We start from the raw sequence: 19,740 nt of genomic DNA on the forward strand, positions 1-19,740 counted from the left end.
ATGGACCATTAGGCAGGGTTCACACTTGTCAAAATCGTATGCCTTTTACTACATGTGAATTCACATCTGTACATAAAGCCAATGGAAGTCAACAGGATTGTCCACACCTAAATGCAATTATTTTTTTGGGGGGAGGGGGGGATAGAGAAAGCTACTGAGAGTTCCCTGGACTGCCAGGAGATCTAGCCAGTCAATACTTAAGCCATAATATTCACTAGAGGGATTGATACTACTACTGTAGTAAAACTAAAATCGATTGGTCACATAATCAGAAGACCAGATTCTTTGGAGAAATCCTTGATGCCTGGGAAAATTGAGGGCAAAAGAAGAGTATAATATGCCATACTTTATGGACTATAAGACGCACATAACCATAAGACACACCTAGGTTTAGAGGACAAAAAACAGGGTAAAAATATATATATATACTAAACCTGGTGCATCCATGGGGAAGGGGCGTGTTTTGCATTATGTCCCCTTTGTACCTCATGCCCCCTTGTACCTCTTATGTTTCCCTCTGTCCTCCTGTGTTCCCCATGTGTCCGCCTTTGTCCTCCTTGTGTCCTCCTCTATGCCCCTTTTGTCTCCCTGTGTCTTCCGTTTGTCCACATTACCTCTTCTTCAGTGCATTATTATTTCACTGTATTCTGATAGTACTCCACAGCCCACTGACACCCAGAGCTGTGTGCACACTACTGCTGTTGCTACATTAATTTGCACACTCCGTAATCTGTGGTGAGACTTTTGGCATGGACCCCCCTCCAGCATGCCACAGTCCAGGTGTTAGACCCCTTGAAACAACGTTTCCATCACTTTTGTGGCCAGAAACAGTCTTAAAATCTATGGTGGTTCATCGGGTTTGCATGTTCGTGAACATTTGCAGAAGTTTGCGTTCACTGTTCACGCATGGAAAATACTATGTTGGCGATATCTCTTTAGCCTAACATCACGCCTGGCAAGAAAATGATTTTTTTTTGTCTTGTACATAACTGACTATAAATGTAGTATGCTGCAGCCATTGCTGAATTACTTTACATTCATAATTTCATCCTATTCATCCAGTGCCAGCTCTCACTTTCTCACCTCTTACAATATGATTCATTTTCTCTGTTTCATTTCACACCTCTGCATTAAAGCATGGAGAACCGGTAACCTTCCTTCCTTTTTATTTTCTCTGTTGCTTCTTCGGGGGACATCACTTCTGACCCTCAGGTCTTTTGTAAGGCGGCATGAGCCTGTTTCTCATTTACATGTTCCGTTATCACTTGGAGGTGTCCTGTATTGTTATTAAAACACCTGGTTTTAGCCGGGAGACAGACTCCAAATGCATTTGGTATTCAAATCATTCCTAATCATTATAAACTTTTTACATTTGCAAACAATTATAGTTTCTCACTGATGCTCCTGCATGTTCTCAAATAACTACATAGCACAAAGACTTGTTATATTCACCTATGGGGGTCCTAACATTTGGGGTTTATGTCAACTTCCTCTCCAAGCAAACTACACTGCTCCTCCCCTCACCAACAATAGTCTCTTACATTTTCAATAAAGAGCTGTGGCTCTTGGCTGTGCAAAGTAAGCTACGCCCCCGGCCATGAGAAGCTCTGCCCGTCATAGATGAGATGCTCCACCCACCACATGGGAAGCTCCACCCCCACCTGGGACACTTTGGAGTAAAGAGGCTCCGGACAGGAATCCTAGTGCTGCCTTTCCATCAGCTGTGTGGGAGCAAGTAAGATGGTGACTCCCTGACAGCTGCACCCACTGTGATCTCTTCCTCTCCCAGCACCCACAGTGACCTCTCCCTCCCTAGCACCAGAAGTGATCCTGCCGCCCCAGCACCCACACGGATCTCTACCTCCCCCAACACTGACAGTGGCCTCTACCTCCTCAGCACCCACACTGACCTCTAACTCCCCCAGAACCCATAGTGACCTCTTCCTCCCCTAGCAGCACTTCTCATAACCCCAAAAGCAGCCACAGTGACCCTTCCACCCCCCTGCACCTACAGCGCCCCCCCCCCATCCAGCACCCACATTTCACTCAACCAGTAACCCCACTATAGTAAGCACTTAAATGACACCCAGAACCTGCTTTCATCATTACACCCAGCCAGTACCCCTCCCCATGGCAAGCACACATGGCACTAGGTACCCACAAGTCCCACATAAAGCCGCCCATAGTTGTCATCCATCACCCACATGGTGCCAAATACCCCTACACCTATCGCTGGCACCCAGTACTTGCATCAAGCACCCACATGATATCAAGTCTTACTCCTCCCCCTCACACACACACCCATGCACCCAGGTGACACCCTGTAGTACTTGCAGCCAGCACTCACCTATTTAATCTGCAGTAGTTTCAGATGCACTAAGTCTCCACTTGGTTCTCAGTACCCACACCTAGCACTCACATGACATCCAGTACACGCACCCAGAACTCACATGGCACTGAGTACCTGCAATCAACATCTTCATGATACCTGATACTCACCCATACCCAGAACCCAAAACACCCAGTGCCTGCACCCAGAACTCACAGGGCACCCAGCATCTGCATTCAGCACTCACATGCCAACCGATACCCCCCTAGCCAGCACCCTTCACTGACATGACACCCTGTACTTGCTCCCAGTACAAACTTTGCACCCTGTACTTGCACCTAGAACCCACATGACACCCAATACCCCCCCCCAAAAAAAAAATAACACCCACGTGGTACATATTACACACATGGCACCAAGTTCCCCCCATAGCCATTACTTGGACTTGACATGGGATTTAGTACCCCATACCTTGCAACCAGCTCCAATATGGCACCCAGTAGTACCACTTATGCCAACACCCACATGGCACCAAATACCCTTTATGGTCCACACCCAACCATGGTCTGTACCCACATGGCACCCAGTATCTAGCCATTATTTGCACCTAGTACCCTTCCATGGCCTGCACCCAAATATCACCCAGTACCCACTCATGGTCTTAACCCATATGACACCCAGTACTCTCCCATGGCACACAGCCAGACCCCAAATGGCACTCACTACTTACTCATGTCCTGTCCACTACACCTACATGCACCCAGTACTGACTCTTGGCCTGTACCCAGCACTCACATGGCTTCCTGTACCAATTAACACTCATATAGCATCTGCTACTCATTCAGCACCCAATACTGCTTAGCAACCACTGATAATTAACACCCAATATAACTTAGAATCCACTACAACTTAGTGCAAACTGGACCTTTGCACCCACTGCAGCTTGACTGACTTTGGCACCTCAGCATCCACTGTAACGTAGCACAAACTGGACCTTTACATCGTATCACCCACTGCATCTGGACACCCACTGCACCTTGGCACTTAATGCAATTTTGCACCTACTATTATAATTGCAGTAGTAGTACTATTGCTTAACAACCACTGTACATTGCAATGGCACCCAATTCCTCTTTGCCTGAAAAGAAGCGTGGGTGCTGATCAAGAGGGACAGAGGTCCTAGTAATGATTGGCGGGTCCCTGCCTACATCAGGCTCCCCATAGAAACCCAGGCTGCTGCAATGACCTGGCCTTCAGAATACACAAGCCATGAGGCCTGTGGATGCCATGTAGGATCTATACTGGATTTCCAAAGCAGTGTGCAGGATTTTTTAGGCACCAAATAAAAACACTGTTGAGATGAATACAACAAATAAGAAAAAATTCTGTTTCTTAAGAGCAACTGCTGTTGCAAAAATCATAAAAATGGCATGGAAGTCCTACCAAATGATGGAGGAATATGTTGCTATTTATTTAAAAAAAAATGGTGTGCAATGGGGGGAAATGGATATTTTATGCAACGTCCCCAACATTATGGGGAAGATAATTGAAAGGGAACCTAAACTGAGAGGAATATAAAGGCTGGAGGAGGGTCTGGACTATCCACAGGCTTCTTATTCATGAGGTAAGAATCTAACTTCTTTTGTTTGTTTGTTTGTTTTTTAATTCAGGTTCACTTTAAAGCATACATTTGGTCTCCATAGAAAACTACTTAATCCTCCAATTAGAATGTTTAGCCCCACCCCTTGGGGAAAAGGGCCTCTGCCCTTCTGTATCTCTAGTGATGGAAAAACAGGAAAGGCGGGGACCATTTTCTTCAAAGGGGTGAGTCTACATGATTGATCCCAGTTGAAATAAGACTCTAGTGACACTTACATGAAATACAATTTGCCAGCCATCATAAGTAATCCTCATTAAAAAATTGCGTAATATTTCATGCTGACGAAAGGTGCACTTTAAGTTAGGAGGAAATATCAATGTTTCTTTTTAACTCTAAATAAAAAAAAAGATAACAGCGCTGTAGTTTTCTTGATTGTTTCACGTGATGCCTGGAATTCCCACAATAACTTTATGTTTTCATAAGTATTCAAAATACAAGTTTCTATGGATGCGTTTGATGAGTTGTCACATCTCTGTCAAATCACGGAGACATGTATCAGCTTCCTAACAGGACCATTGTTTCCTCTTTAATCATCTTTTTCTCACTTTATCGCTTTATTAACAAGTCCTGTTGAATGATGTCTCATTAAAACGGCGGAAAGTCATAAACACTGGCATTAAGAAATTCATTATTATCTCAAAGAAAGACCTTGTTTCCGCGCCGCAAACATGTTTTTTCAACGAGAACAGTTCAGGAACACAACTTCAAAATTCTCTTTGAAGACAAATCAACACACTAGAGACTGCTGTGGAATAACGTATCAGTATGCAAATCGGAATTTTTTAAAGTAACATTTTGTAGTGAAGAACGATGAGTAAAAAGAACCTTGCGGATGATTGGCTTCCGACGAATCCACGGCATTCCATTGTTCACACAACTCATCATGCCTTTGATTAAAAACAGTCTAACAACTTCTTTTTCTATTCTTTGTTTGTATCTGTGAGACCTTTGTCATTCATATCACACCGAGGAATGGAAGTGTTGAGGACGTGCTGTTCAAACACAACACTATTAGCTGGAAATAAACAAGAGGGAATGGCATGTAATTCAAGGTCCGATCATGTGTGAAAATAATATACAATGCATTATTGTATATTCTATATACGGAAATAAGATCACTGTGACACAGCTAATGAAGTCAAAGCTTGGCGGTCCAACAAAGCTCATATATTAGGAGGCAAAGCAGTGTGCGCAATGAGGTTCTCCTCTCGGATATGGGATATGTAAGTTTCATTATAGAAATTTCTTGCTAAGATAGCAAGGATAATGTATACATCTCTCGGACTGTCACTAATAAGAGAGGCATGTACTGCGTGAAAGGGAAAACCCATCTCAGATGGGATTCATTTCTTTATCTAGTACAAAACCGTGAAAATGCAGAGATTGTTACATTGCTGAGACAGCCGATGTATAAAGGAACAGGAGCTTCAGAATGTATGTAGAATGAATGTAGTTTCATGTGAATGTATGTTTGTTTGGTTTTGTTTTTTTGTTTTTTCAAGCATATTTCTTTACTTGCTTGCTTTATTTAGTTTGTTTTTATTGTTAGATACTTATGAAATGCTAAATAAACAAGTCTCTAAAGACTGGAGATGAGCAGGGGAATTTTACGAACTGGAAATTGTGGTGAAGGAAAGGTGGGGGGAAAGGCTGCGCATCCCTAAACACATGCTGCAATTGAATGGTTAATCGCACAGGCATACACCGCCTCCGCCAGACTGAAAAATGCATGCCCTGCATCCAAGACAAGTGCTAACATTTATTAAACTAGGAGGAACTTTAGCTTCCAATATGGTTTGCATGCAAAGTATATTATACTAGACACTTGCGCCACGGTGAGGCAGACCTCCGGGCAAGTGACCTAACCTAAATTTAAAACCTTGGGAGCAGCTAAGCAAAAAAATGTGTAACTTACGTTCTCCTCGCTGGAATTTGTGGTGAATTGACCCATTCTCGCTTTCCGAACCTTATGCAGTTTTGACAAGTAAAATTCACCGTTCACATTTCCACAAACTCAACAAAAATGCATTAAATAATACTGACAACTTTAGTGGTGAATAGCAAAGCCTCCATATATGCTATAGTCATCAATTTGTTTATGTTACAGAGAATAGTGAGAACAAGGGGAAAAAGAGGATCTTATAGTTTTTGAGATTCCATGATGAGCCCCTCTCCTGGGCCCCACAGTTGGGGCAGAGCCCCTTGTCCATGGATTGGACAAGGGCTCAGGGGAAGAGGGCTTTGCCACCAATTTCTACCCCCCATATCAGGGCACATGTTGGCTGGTATTGCTCAAGGCGCAGACCTCCGGACTCTGAGTTCTGGCTACCAGCCTCCATGGGTGACAATGGGCCTCCATGGGTGATAAAGGGAGGAGCCCACATCATTTTGTTGATTTTTTCAGAAGGACTCAAATTCAGAATTCAAATTAGGTATAGTTACTTCACATGTGACCACAGGCAACTGGGGTTAACTTACCTAGAAGTCTTCGTTGACGTGTGTACTTCATTATGCGTCATAGGCGTAATGAAAGCCGCATTCCATGACTCACTACTGAGCTTCCTCTTTCATGCCGGAAGGAATTTCACCTTTCATTACACCTATGATGAGTAATGGAACAGGAACACAGATGTATCCGAAGACTTTTGGGTAAGTTAACTCCCGTTGCCTGTGGTCACACGTGAAGTCATTAGACTTCATTTGAATTCCGAATTCGGGTAGTAAACTACTAGAAAGCCCATCCCTGCAATTTACGAAAGAGTTTTGGTGAAAATTTGCACTACTACTCGAAATGTGAGGAAATTCTTGCAAGAATGTCAGAGGCGTTCTTGCTCGTACCTTCTAAAGGCCCATAGATACTTTGAAGTGGACTTAAACGCACTAATCTAAAACAGAAGTGGATCTAACAGATCTACTTGTGGGAATAACCACAGTTAAGGGTCCTTATAGACATTGATTATCAATCGATACAATCTTTTCCCCGATTTTTCAATTGAGTGGACATTGTTTATATCGCTAGTGGTAACTGTGGTGGTTCACCTGTGTGTGTTGTGAGTGTGCTGAATGTATGGTGGGGTGGCCATCACATGCGCTTTTAATTCACTTTAGTTTTGTATTACTCATGCTTCTATATCTAATAAAGCAGATTTATATTGTTGATAATAATTTGACAATGTTCTGGTTATTATTTCTGTGCATTTGTGACACAAGTCAATCTATTCCTTGCCAGTGCCACTTCTTTACATTTTGGGAAGTATTTACACTTAGGTACATAAAGGAACATTTCTAATCATTTGTAAAAATGTTTACTTTCAATGCAGAGAGCAATGCAAGTTTGTACTGCTTTGCTAATTGCAAATATAATCATCGCCGGCAAGAAGTTCTCTGCCTGGTCTCTTCACTTTGCTCGCTGGTTCTAATACTTAAAATACACCTTGCAGGAAAAATAAGTAAATGAATAAAACTACAATAATGAATTGGTGTTGATGCCTGCTTTCTGTTTACACTGAGATGGTGTGTATGGATTTCACTGTGATGTGACAAGTGAGGCTACTGACAGAAACCAGAGTAGGACACTGACAGAGAGTCTGACATATCTCAGCATCAAGTGGCATCCCAAGTAGAGATGGGCTGAACCTCCCGAAGACGGGCCGCTCTACACTGCGCACGCGCGAGCGCTCTCTATGACGCACTTGCGCATATGCAGTGTGGAGCCGCCTGTCTTCAGGAGGACTCGGCTCCCAAAGACTTCCGAAGTCCCCTCTGTCAGGAATATACTGGGGTGCTTATGATGTAAGGATAATATTTTCATTTTCCTGTCTGCTATGTACTTCAGATGCATATGTATTGGTCATCATCTGGCTTTGGAGAAGCTGTACTTGTCTGTGTGACAGTGTGGAATACAATTACCCTCAGTTCCTCTGAGAGCAGGGAGCTAATTAGAAGCCCTATTGTCCCATTATACAAATCCAGACAGAGTCAGGGAACTTCAACGGCTAACAAAAAACTCTAGAATTTACATCTGGCAAGCCTGCTGGAAGGTGGAGGAAGCCTTAATCAATTGTCACCTGGAGGGGGGGGGGGGGGGGGGAGACCTTTTTGATGATCTGAAAACTGAGACAAGGAAAGGTTTGAAGTGGCATATCACAGGAAAGGATATGACGCGTGTTATGTATGGACTAGACCTGTGGAAACTGAATTATTGGTGGAGTTGAAAAGCCTCACTTAACAATCTCTTGATGTATAGACATTGTAACCTGGGGAAATTGGGCTAAGGAAGTCTTTTGTTGGGTGTGTGTACCATAGTGGATGTTGGATCTCTGGAAATCCAATTATGACTGAGGATGTAATTAAATCTAGCTTCCCCCCGTCCACACAGGCTTACAGCCTCGAGGCAAATATTTCATTATAAAAACCAGGGGACAGCTACCTCAAATCAGTTCTCTTCTGACGGTAGCGGCAGCTGGTGTCCCGGCCCAAGCTAAGGGGCTCCTGGTCAAAGCCAGAACTGTGTCCGTCCACAAAAGTCCAAGATTCTTCTATCTGGATTCCTGTATTTTGGTAAGCAAACTGTAATGATCGCTGTTGCAGCAGGTGTTGCTGGAAGTAGTAGTGCTGCAGCTCAGGCAGTTCTGATCTCTTTCCATGCAAGCTGCATAGCTTTGTCTGCTTTTCCCTGCTGTCAGCTTGTGACTGATTATCATTCACCTGTGTGGGAATCTGCATGTCTGCTCCCATTGGATGACCTCAGTATAAAGATGTGCTTCCTGCAGGACTCCTCGGGTTTTCATAGCTTCAGTTTAAGCTAGTCTTGCTGTCGCTTCAGCCCCCGATCATGGTTCTTGTTCTAAAAGATACTTTGCTGGTTTTGCATCATATATTGGTTCATTGCCCATATATATGCATACCAGCACGTTTATAATTTTCCTTGTATTCGTGTTACGTTGATACATCAGTGTCGCTGATGTATACGTACACGAACTGTTTATATCCTGTGTGCAGTTAGTCAGCTTTCCAGCACGTTTTGGTAGTTTGCGCGTATCGTGAGCACCCGTGCTGAGCTAGTATCCTGCTCCTGGTCCTGTTCGTGGATTGCGTTCATCTCTGTGAGGAGATAACGAATCCTTCTGAATCCTGTCCTGTTACCGTTTGTGGATTGCGTTCATCTCTGCGAAGAGATAACGAATCCTTCTGAATCCTGTTCTGTTACTGTTTGTGGATTGCGTTCATCTCTGCGAAGAGATAACGAATCCTTCTGAATCCTGTTCTGTTACCGTTTGTGGATTGCGTTCATCTCTGCGAAGAGATAGCGAATCCTTCTGAGTCCTGTTCCCTGTATTACTCCAGTCCTAGTCAGCGTTCCTGCTTATGTCATATATCGGTTCATTGCCGATATATACATATGTTAGTCAGACGTTACAAATAGTTTCATTGATAGCTGTAATTATAATACACTAGGAAATCATACTATTTGTATATTTATCTGTGTTACGTTCATCTATCTTGATCCTGCTAATTCCTGACTATCCTGTCCTGTCTTTGTGAGGCACGCCATCGCCGCTACACTTTGGCTGCCTCATTCCAATCTGTCTTGTTGTGTTCATTCTGTCTACCTGTCCTGATCTCCTCAGTTCTGGTTTATGCGATCAGCGCTACTTTGCGCTGAGACGTTATAGCGAAAGCATTGTTTGTGGCTGTCGGATCTGCACCGGCTCTGTGCGCCACAATCTCCTTTTGGAGTCAGTCCTCCCCTCCACTATACTAGGGATAGCCTGTTTCCTTGTGCTAGTGTGTGTACCTCCTCCACGTCAGCTCATGCGTTGCATGCTGACTGTGGAGAATACACCACCAAGCCTTACATTATGAAAACCCCATTACCAATCCCCATTGTGGGGGGGGATTCCCAGAAAGTATGACACTGTTAATTATGGTTCCTGTTCCTTTAAGAAATTTGAAGAACTTAACTCCGAAACAGAAAATGAGTTTTTCTCTGAATGTGCCAGGTTCCTGGCCAATCCCGATCTCCAAGCGACTCCTGTTTCAACCTGGGCACTCCAACTAAGTTATATTTTGTTTAAAGGGGAATTATTCCAGTGGGCATTTGATGTTCTCAATCATTCCAATTTGAAAGAGAGACCGCTGGAATTTCTAGCATTTGTGATCCATAACTGGTTGCGCATAGATCCATTGCCTTTTCCTCTTAATGAACTCCTGGCAGCAGGCCAATCAGCTTCTCCTTCAATTGCTTGCAAAAATGTTCAGCAAGCAGAAAGTGTTACTGATAATTTTCCTGCAGCCTTGAATAAATCACCAAAAACAGCAGGGTCTAAGGCAAAACGCAAACGTTCTAAGAAACGTGTCCGATCTGCAGAGTCGTTATCCTTAGCGACTGAGACCTATAATGAGATTCTGCCATTAACAGATAATGAAATGCAATTGTCTTTCAGGGGAGTTAAATGGACTTATGAAACTACTAATGAACTTTCCTCCCTGGCTAGGGAAAATAAAGATTTTTGTTTAAAAGAATTATCTAAGTATGATTATGAGGAGATATTACAGAGTATTGAACAAATCAACTTATTTGTGAAGCAAGGAAAGTTTGCATACACTACAGTTCAGCACTTGCTACAGGTATTGGAGATTCTTAGGAATAAGGAATCTGCCAATCACCTGCTAATTAACCCAATATATGTCCCTGCTACAATCATATCTGCAAACCATGATCTGCCTGTTAAGTATGCTTGGAATCCTCCATTTGAGAAAGGAGAGATGGAAGCTCTGGTCAATGAATGGAAGAATGATTCAAGTTCATTTTGTCAATTTTACAGTGCAAAAAGTGAATTAGTATTGAATTCATGCATTAAGTCTGCCTATAACCTAATAAAAACTGGTGTGTGTGGGTATGACTTTGTGGCTCCATTGATTGATGTGTGGGAACTGATTTTGGATGATTTTTATGTGACTCCGAATTCGCAAATTTGGCGTTCTGACCCGCCTGCTTCAGCACCTTTGGCTGATTCAGCAGGTGATTCGGAGCTCTTTTTGTGTGAAATTGAAGTTCCTGCAATTCCACCCTGTACCATGGATAACTCAGTGTTACTTACCAGTAAAACAGAAGCCACTGATACATTCTTAACCTTGCCCTGCGCAAATTTCTCAGCAGAGAATCCAGAGGTCCTGCTGACTTCCGAGTCCAGCCTAGCCAGTACTCATGACTCTTTGTTCAGTGAAACAGACACCAGAAAAATCTTGCCTGCCTCTGCAAACACTTCTGCAGAAATTACCTGTGTTAATAAAGTTCAACTCCTGTCTGATCCAGCTGATGCCAATAGATGCACTACATCAGTTTCCGAGTCCCAGCAATCCTGTCTAGAAACCTCAGAACCCCAGCATCTGAATTTTCCAATTTTACAAATGAATGGTGATTCAGATGCGCAAACATTGTGTCTTGATCTTCCTGTTTCTACACCTCGCTCTAGTTTCGTGAATAGCTCAGAGCATCTGCTATGTGAACCTGAAATCGCAGAATTATTACCTGGTTCAGAAAATGTTCCAGTAAATTTGCCCTGTACCATGAATTGTGCAGTAGATCTCTCCAATGAAACTCAGGTCACAGAATCATTATGCTGTCCAGCAGGTGCTTCCATGGTTTTGCCCTGCAATATGGACTGTTCAGTGATCCTGTCCAGTGAAGCTGTGGTCGCAGAGTCTTATGCTTCACCCAGTACTTTGGATACTTCAAACCCTCTAGCAGAGGAGTCAGAGGCACTGCTTACCTCAGTTGGTGTTGCAGTAATATTCACTTGTCTAGCAGCTGTTTTGGAATTACAGTCTGCTCTAATAAAACTTGATGAATTTCTGCCCAGCAAAGCAGAAGCCATTGAAATATTGTCCTCGTCAGCAAGTGTGTTAGATACCTTGCCCTGTACACAGTCTGATTTAACCAATGTTGTTGAGTCCCTCTCCAGTGTTGTAACAGCCGAGGAACTCCAGCCCTGTCCTCTGAATGTTTCAGAAGTCTTGCCCTGTAACATGGATAATTCTGATTCTCTGGTCAAAATAATAGAAATCTCAGAATTTCAGTCCGGTCTGATGAGTGTTCCTGAAACCCAGCCCTATATCCTGAAAGATTCTGGTTCTCTGGCCGCTGTGGCAGAGGTTCCAGAGTCCCCTTCCTGTCCAGGGAATTCCTCAGTTTTGCCTAGTCCAGTGGGGGCTGCTGCAATACTGACTTGTTCTGCAGCGCCTCATGAGCTCCAATCCAGTGTATTAGATGAGTCTCTGTCCAGTCTAGAGGTAGTTGTGGAGTCCCTATCTGGTTCAGTGCATACATCAGAAGATTTGTCCTGTCTTGTTAGTGCCCCTGAATCTGATTTGTTACTGACTTTGCTGGAATCAGCGACATCTAAGTCTGATCCTGCATTCTCGTGTAAAAGTCCAGTAGTTGCGAAGTCTAGTCATGATGATTTTTTTTGGCCAGTCCTGGTTTTGGTCCTGTCTTGGCTGACCCTGAGGCTCACAGTTCCTTGACATGCCCAGAGGTTTCTCTTGTGCCAGTGTGCCCAGATGTTCTTTGTGTGCCAGAATGCCCAAGTGTGTCTAAGGTGTTAGCGTGCTCTGATGCTTCCTTAGTGGGAACATGTTCTGATGTTGCCAGTCTGCCTGCATGCCCAGAGATGGTTCTGGTCCCTGAAAGCCCTGATCTTGATGTTTGTCCTTGTGGCCCTGACTCGGGAATTGCCCTAGGTTCCATAGGGGTTCTTGATAGTTCTCCATGTGAGCCTAAGGGGCGTTCTGACCTATGGGGATCTCTTTGGAGCTTCAAGGTGTTCTGGGAGGTCTCTGAGAAAACTTGTCCTGGTGCCTTGGACTGGTTCAACAGTGGGTTTTGTGTTGGTAAAGATAGTCCCGGTGGGCATTGCAAAGGCTTTGGCGTTTTTGAACGGTTCCTGGAAGGCGGTGGGTATCGCTCAGGGAGTTTCGGAGGGCTTTCTTCTGGAAATCATGGTTCTGATGGGTGTCACACTGGGGCTTGTAGTATTGATGGGCATGGTTCTGTAGGTTCTGGTTCTGATGGGTCCAGTCTTGTGGGGACTGATTCTGGAATTCGGTCTTGCCGGGCTGTCCCGGTCATCATGAATTATCAGTCAGACTGTTTTGTTGGGAATTTCAGTTTTGAAAAGCGTCTGGAATCCGCTTTTAAGGGCGGGGGTACTGTAATGATCGCTGCTGCAGCAGGTGTTGCTGGAAGTAGTAGTGCTGCAGCTCAGGCAGTTCTGATCTCTTTCCATGCAAGCTGCATAGCTTTGTCTGCCTTTCCCTGCTGTCAGCTTGTGACTGATTATCATTCACCTGTGTGGGAATCTGCATGTCTTCTCCCATTGGATGACCTCAGTATAAAGATCTGCTTCCTGCAGGACTCCTCAGGTTTTCATAGCTTCAGTTTAAGCTAGTCTTGCTGTCGCTTCAGCCCCCGATCGTGGTTCTTGTTCTAAAAGATACTTTGCTGGTTTTGCATCATATATTGGTTTATTGCCCATATATATGCATACCAGCACGTTTATTATTTTCCTTGTATTCGTGTTACGTTGATACATCAGTGTCGCTGATGTATACGTACACGAACTGTTTATATCCTGTGTGCAGTTAGTCAGCTTTCCAGCACGTTTTGGTAGTTTGCGCGTATCGTGAGCACCCGTGCTGAGCTAGTATCCTGCTCCTGGTCCTGTTCGTGGATTGCGTTCATCTCTGTGAGGAGATAACGAATCCTTCTGAATCCTGTCCTGTTACCGTTTGTGGATTGCGTTCATCTCTGCGAAGAGATAACGAATCCTTCTGAATCCTGTTCTGTTACTGTTTGTGGATTGCGTTCATCTCTGCGAAGAGATAACGAATCCTTCTGAATCCTGTTCTGTTACCGTTTGTGGATTGCGTTCATCTCTGCGAAGAGATAGCGAATCCTTCTAAATCCTGTTCCCTGTATTACTCCAGTCCTAGTCAGCGTTCCTGCTTATGTCATATATCGGTTCATTGCCGATATATACATATGTTAGTCAGACGTTACAAATAGTTTCATTGATAGCTGTAATTATAATACACTAGGAAATCATACTATTTGTATATTTATCTGTGTTACGTTCATCTATCTTGATCCTGCTAATTCCTGACTATCCTGTCCTGTCTTTGTGAGGCACGCCATCGCCGCTACGCTTTGGCTGCCTCATTCCAGTCTGTCTTGTTGTGGACGCTTGCTGTCACTAAGTAGCGGCTAGCTAGCAAGCGTTCATTATGTCTACCTGTCCTGATCTCCTCAGTTCTGGTTTATGCGCTCAGCGCTACTTTGCGCTGAGACGTTATAGCGAAAGCATTGTTTGTGGCTGTCGGATCTGCACCGGCTCTGTGCGCCACAATCTCCTTTTGGAGTCAGTCCTCCCCTCCACTATACTAGGGATAGCCTGTTTCCTTGTGCTAGTGTGTGTACCTCCTCCACGTCAGCTCATGCGTTGCATGCTGACTGTGGAGAATACACCACCAAGCCTTACACAAACTGCTTGGTGTGTATCTTTGTAACTCTTAATTTTGTAACTGTTTTACTTTGTTTTTTGTAATCTTTTGTATATATACTGTTCTGCATTGTTCATTGTTTTTCTGGAATATTAAATTATTATTTAATAAACTTGACTTCTGCCGTACTAAACTAACACTCATAGCCTAGAGGAGACTGCAGTGTAGCTGTGTATAAGTCCATGCCTAATTTGTATGCTTGAGCAACACTACCATATGAAGTTGTAATTGCATTGTGTGTGGGGGGCGTTTGTCATACGTTGGCCTAAAGCGCGCAGCTGACCCAACGTACGAAACACCAGTGCGAGTAGCTAACAGTATGGTTCGGAACGACTGTTAGTGGTTTTGCTGCACGACAGTGTAACTTGCATTACAAGTCAGTGTCTGATTGTGCTGTGTTACTGTACAACCGTACTGTGTGTGTGGGTGCGTGGCGTTCTCGTATTCGGCCTAAGCGCAAAGCTGACCCAAATACGAAAATGCAGATTGCGTGTTTAGCCCTCGACAGCTGAGGGGACGTGTCTAGCAACGCTAGTGGTGGCAGTGGGAAGTGTTTGAGGGGTTCCAGCCTTGTTTGTAGCTTAAATAAGGCTGTTCCCCGCTTAATCTGGTCAAACCCGCAGTCGGGAACCGTATACGCAGGCGTGCCGTGGGCCGGTTCCTGACACCCTCGGTGGGGGAATTGAACGGGGGAGCCAGCGCCGCACGGGGGGCACCGGGAGAGGAGAGGGAAGGCTCATTAGGACCGAGCCTTCCCTCTCCTTAGGTGAGTATCTGACATTTTTTTTTATTTAAATGGGTTCCCATTAGCTTTAACCACTTGCCGACCGCGCACTCATAACGCGCGTCGGCAAAGTTGCAGCTGCAGGACCAGCGACGCAGTACTGCATCTCCGGCTGCAGGATAATTAATCAGGAAGCAGCCGCTCGCGCGAGCGTCTGCTTCCTGTCAATTCACGGTGGGGGGCTCAGTGAATAGCCTGCGGGCCGCCGATCGCGGCTCGCAGGCTAAATGTAAACACAAGCGGAAATAATCCGCTTTGTTTAAATTTTTACAATGCTGCTACAGTAGCAGCGTTGTAGTAGATCAGCGATCCCCGGCCAATCAGCGGCCGGGGATCGCTGTCACATGACAGCGGGGAGCCTATTAGAGGCTGCACAGGACAGATCCGTTCCTGTGCAGCCTCCGATCTCTCGGGCAGGGAGGGAGAAGAGGGAAGGGGAGAATGTCGCCGCGGAGGGGGGCTTTGAGGTGCCCCCCCCCCCGCCACCCACAGCATGCCGAAGCGATCAGACCCCCCAGCACATCATCCCCCTAGGGGGGAAAAAAGGGGGGCGATCTGATCGCTCTGCATGCCAGCTGATCTGTGCTGGGGGCTGTAGAGCCCACCCAGCACAGATCTGAAAATTCAGCGCTGGTCCTTAAGGGGGGGTAAAGGCTAGGTCCTCAAGTGGTTAATGGGCGGGAATTTTTACTAGTTACTTATACTGCTCCCTCAAAATTACTTACTGCTCCCTCAAAACTCACATAAGCTCTAACTTAAGCCATTCTCCCTTTAACCTCTGGCCAAGATGTACTCTACTCCTTACTCTATAATCTAAAAACACACTGCCTGTATGAATATTGTATACTAACCCATCTCTTCCCCCCCCACACACACACACACACTTTTTCTTTAGATTGTAAGCTTACAAGGCCAGGGCTTTATCGTGGAATCTGGAATATTATTAATCATGTTACTTTTGTCACTGTAATGGTCAATTCTATATTTTGTACCAATTTTGTATATTGGTGAACACAATTATCTGTATTGTGTTGTACCCCATGCTTTTCACTTTGTACAGCACCATGGAATATGTTGGTGATTTATAAATCAATAATAATAATACTGCAATGTATTCAAATTCTTGGATATGTTTTACCTTCTGCATACAGACGTATAGTAGTATTACAATATTTTAAGGATTCAGTGACCACGTCTTTAAAAGAAATGAAATAAGGACAATCTCAGCCTAGGTGTGTTTTTAACCCAAATGTTGAAAAATGAGATGTCAAAGCCACAGGCGTATTATGAAAATAAAACAGCAGTGAATGTGTCTCGGCCTCTGTTATTTTAGGCTCTCGAAAACATTTAAGTGGTCTGGTTATTTTCTTTCCATCAGTCTTGGAGAAGGTCAGCCATGGTGTGAATCTACTCTAAAATAAACAGCTTGGATAGTGAGATTGATAGGTATCTGCTCGGATGTGCTCCCAACACGTTATGGGAGGTTAGCTATCATGCTTACAGGCCAAAAAGAGGTTAATTTGCATTTCATGGCAAATTCATCAAGTCCAAACTGACCTTGAGGGTCATGGGAATATGATATGATAGAAAGGACAAGAGGATGATCTAGACCACAACTTTTGTGGCCACAAAAACATAAAAATATATGAAACCCAAATTGAGACATCGCAGCTGCTGTGACAAAGTCTGGATTGCAAGAATGGTGATATGGTAGGGGGTTGGTTCTAAGAATTGAGATAGATGACTTATTGACCTGACCTGCTAAGATTCATAGGTCTAGACTCAAACTTTAATACCTTGGTATATTTATTATTGAACCATACCTTGTAATCGTAAAGAGGTCTCAGAGTCATTTTCTCTCTAATTTTCAGGCTCTCTGTTGTAAGATGTGACATTTCACCTCTTGTAATGGAAGATATGAGAAAAGTGGAGAAAAAAAAAGCCCCAAAAGGCAAATTATCATCAATGGCCAGATAACTGAATGGTAGATATGACTTCTACTAAATAATAGAACCAGTTCATGCAATGGGGTCAATGCACAGAAAATGCTAGGCGTTAGAAATTATAACATCGTCTCTCTTTTATTCTTGCAGCAAATAATTAGAACTGCTTTAAATTATGCAAGGGGAAAAATATGCTTTATATTCCTAACATCTTCATAGTCAGCTCACAAACAGATGTTTATTATTTTACCTTAATAACTCAGTTCCTCATATACATTTAAAAGACACTTACCTGGAAAGACACTTACATGGAAAGAGTTAGAAAAAGGTTGACATTTTTTGGGAATACTAAATTTTGATCCAATAGATCTCTTGAGCAGGTAAAGGGACTATAGACAGCGTTGTAAATAGAAATCATGAGGACCTCAACAAAACTTTGATCTGGGAACCCGAAGAACACACCCTACTTTCCCATCCCCTTGTAGCACCTTCACAGTCTGGGAGCTCATTTGTGAGGGACCATATAATGTATCTGGCCACCTTGATCCCCTGCTATAGTAGTTTGACCATCATTACTACCACTACTCATAACAAGTGTAGGCACACGACGCCTTTTGTGGAAGAGGCCTAAGTATCTGAAGGGCCCCCTTGTTCATATACCTGTGCCCCAGAAATTGCAGGGGCTGCTCCCTCATAGTTACTAAAAACTTATACACACTTACAGTTCTGATTGATTGGGCAATCATTGACCAATTATACCACATCTGTATAGTATGAGGGTTTACCTGCTCAATCTGCTCATAGTATTCAATATCCGTTGATCCTCATACTACATGGAGGTGGTAAAATTGGTCAGTGATTGGCCACTTAGAATTAACACAGTGTACCAGACTTAACAAACCTACCGGGGAGCTGATAGGATTGCATTCAACCATTCTAGTACATATTGGCCCCGAATGATGAAATATTTCTCCAACATTTCTTAGCCACAGGTGATATTTTCTCAACCTTTTAATAACATACGTTTTTTTCACATGAACTTAATTGTGTCATTACTTTTTTTAAAGGAATACTATCGATACCCAGGTGTACTAAAATGACAGTGTGCAAATAATGTCTACGTAGCTGTGTAAACATTGTCCTACTTTTCATGTTAAATATCACAGGCAAAAGCTGTAATTTATTGAGGGTAGGATTTAGCTATATTGGGACTAATCAATTGCAGAAGGGGTGTCTGCTTCAATGCACAGCCAGAGTTGCATATCAGACTACAGAAAGCAAATATCAAACATATCAAACTCTGAAAGCAAAAACAGTATGGAAAGCTGTGACAATTAGTTACATTTCCTCTGCTCTCTTCAGACACTTCAGTTAGAAACACAGGACACAGAAGCTGCAGGCCTGCAGCTGTTCTCTCTGTCACTCACAGAGCTACACATAGAGTTAACTGATCAAGTGTGAGGGGAATTTCCCCTCTCCTCATGGCTCAGTCCGCCGTCAGTTTTGGTGTCAGTAAAGTTTGAAGGTATTTTGATAACAGTAAACAAAGAAGTTGCTACTAAAATGTATACACCAGTACTTACCAGCACTTCCCAAACAATTCCTGTGTCAATTGAAACAAATATGTGAATCGATAGTATTCCTTTAACTACATTTTCATGTTTGTTTTTGTTTTTGTGTGTGAAAAGGTATTTGGCCCTTATTCAATTTATGTTTTCTCCTAAGTTTTCTTCTAGGTGGTATTTTCACACTTAATCGACAGAATGCCCTTTAAGCTGACATCAAGCAAGAAAATACTTCGAGTAATTTTGAAAGTACGTTCTCACCTACTTTTTGGTACTTTTTAAAAAAAAAGTAATTTAAAACTGAAGAAGTATATTGAATCAGGCTCCATATAAGCAGTAGGGGTGGTTTTCAGCACAAGTATTGGAAAATATTTTAGTGGAGAGTGGTGCATCCTAAGTGTATATGATTACTATGTTTTCCATCATCAAGCAATCTAACATCTCTCATTATAGGGAAAACTATGTACCGCTGTTAGATCTCCACCGCATAGCAGACACCTTACCAAGATAATATGCACATCACTGCACTAAACAATAGCATGACTTGATTGTAGTATTATACCTTGCTGATCTCCCTCCCCTGCTGTTTCCACTTTATGCAGACTCAATGCTTTACATCAGCGCTAATGTAATATTTAACGCGTGATCTAACTCAGCATCCTCGGAAACCATGGCAACAGCATTATCTCCTTAAGGCACACAAATGCTTAACAAGTTATTTTGCAAACCGATATACAGATCATTAACGAATATTTTATTTCCAGCAGCTTCGGTATATTGAGGATGAAGGCAAGCAGAGAAAAAGAAATGCTGTAATGTAATAGCTACTAGTAATTCAAAATGTGTCTGTAACACGTGCTTGCACTGGAATTCCAAGCTAATGCCGTAGGTGTGGT

General features: G+C 43.4%; 1 long non-coding RNA gene across 1 annotated transcript in view; it reads right to left on the minus strand.

The window, feature by feature from the left end:
- Positions 1 to 3,991: 3,991 nt before the first annotated feature.
- LOC137538296 (uncharacterized) overlaps positions 3,992 to 19,740 on the minus strand; it is a 29,830-nt gene continuing 14,081 nt past the window's right edge. The window contains exons 2-3 of the long non-coding RNA XR_011024741.1: positions 17,160 to 17,238; positions 3,992 to 5,004 (exon numbers count right to left, since the gene is read on the minus strand). This is a non-coding gene — a long non-coding RNA (uncharacterized lncRNA). The remainder of the gene's footprint in view (positions 5,005 to 17,159; positions 17,239 to 19,740) is intronic.

This window comes from Hyperolius riggenbachi, chromosome 11 (genome assembly GCF_040937935.1).
Source record: "Hyperolius riggenbachi isolate aHypRig1 chromosome 11, aHypRig1.pri, whole genome shotgun sequence".
NCBI classification, from domain to species: domain Eukaryota; kingdom Metazoa; phylum Chordata; class Amphibia; order Anura; family Hyperoliidae; genus Hyperolius; species Hyperolius riggenbachi.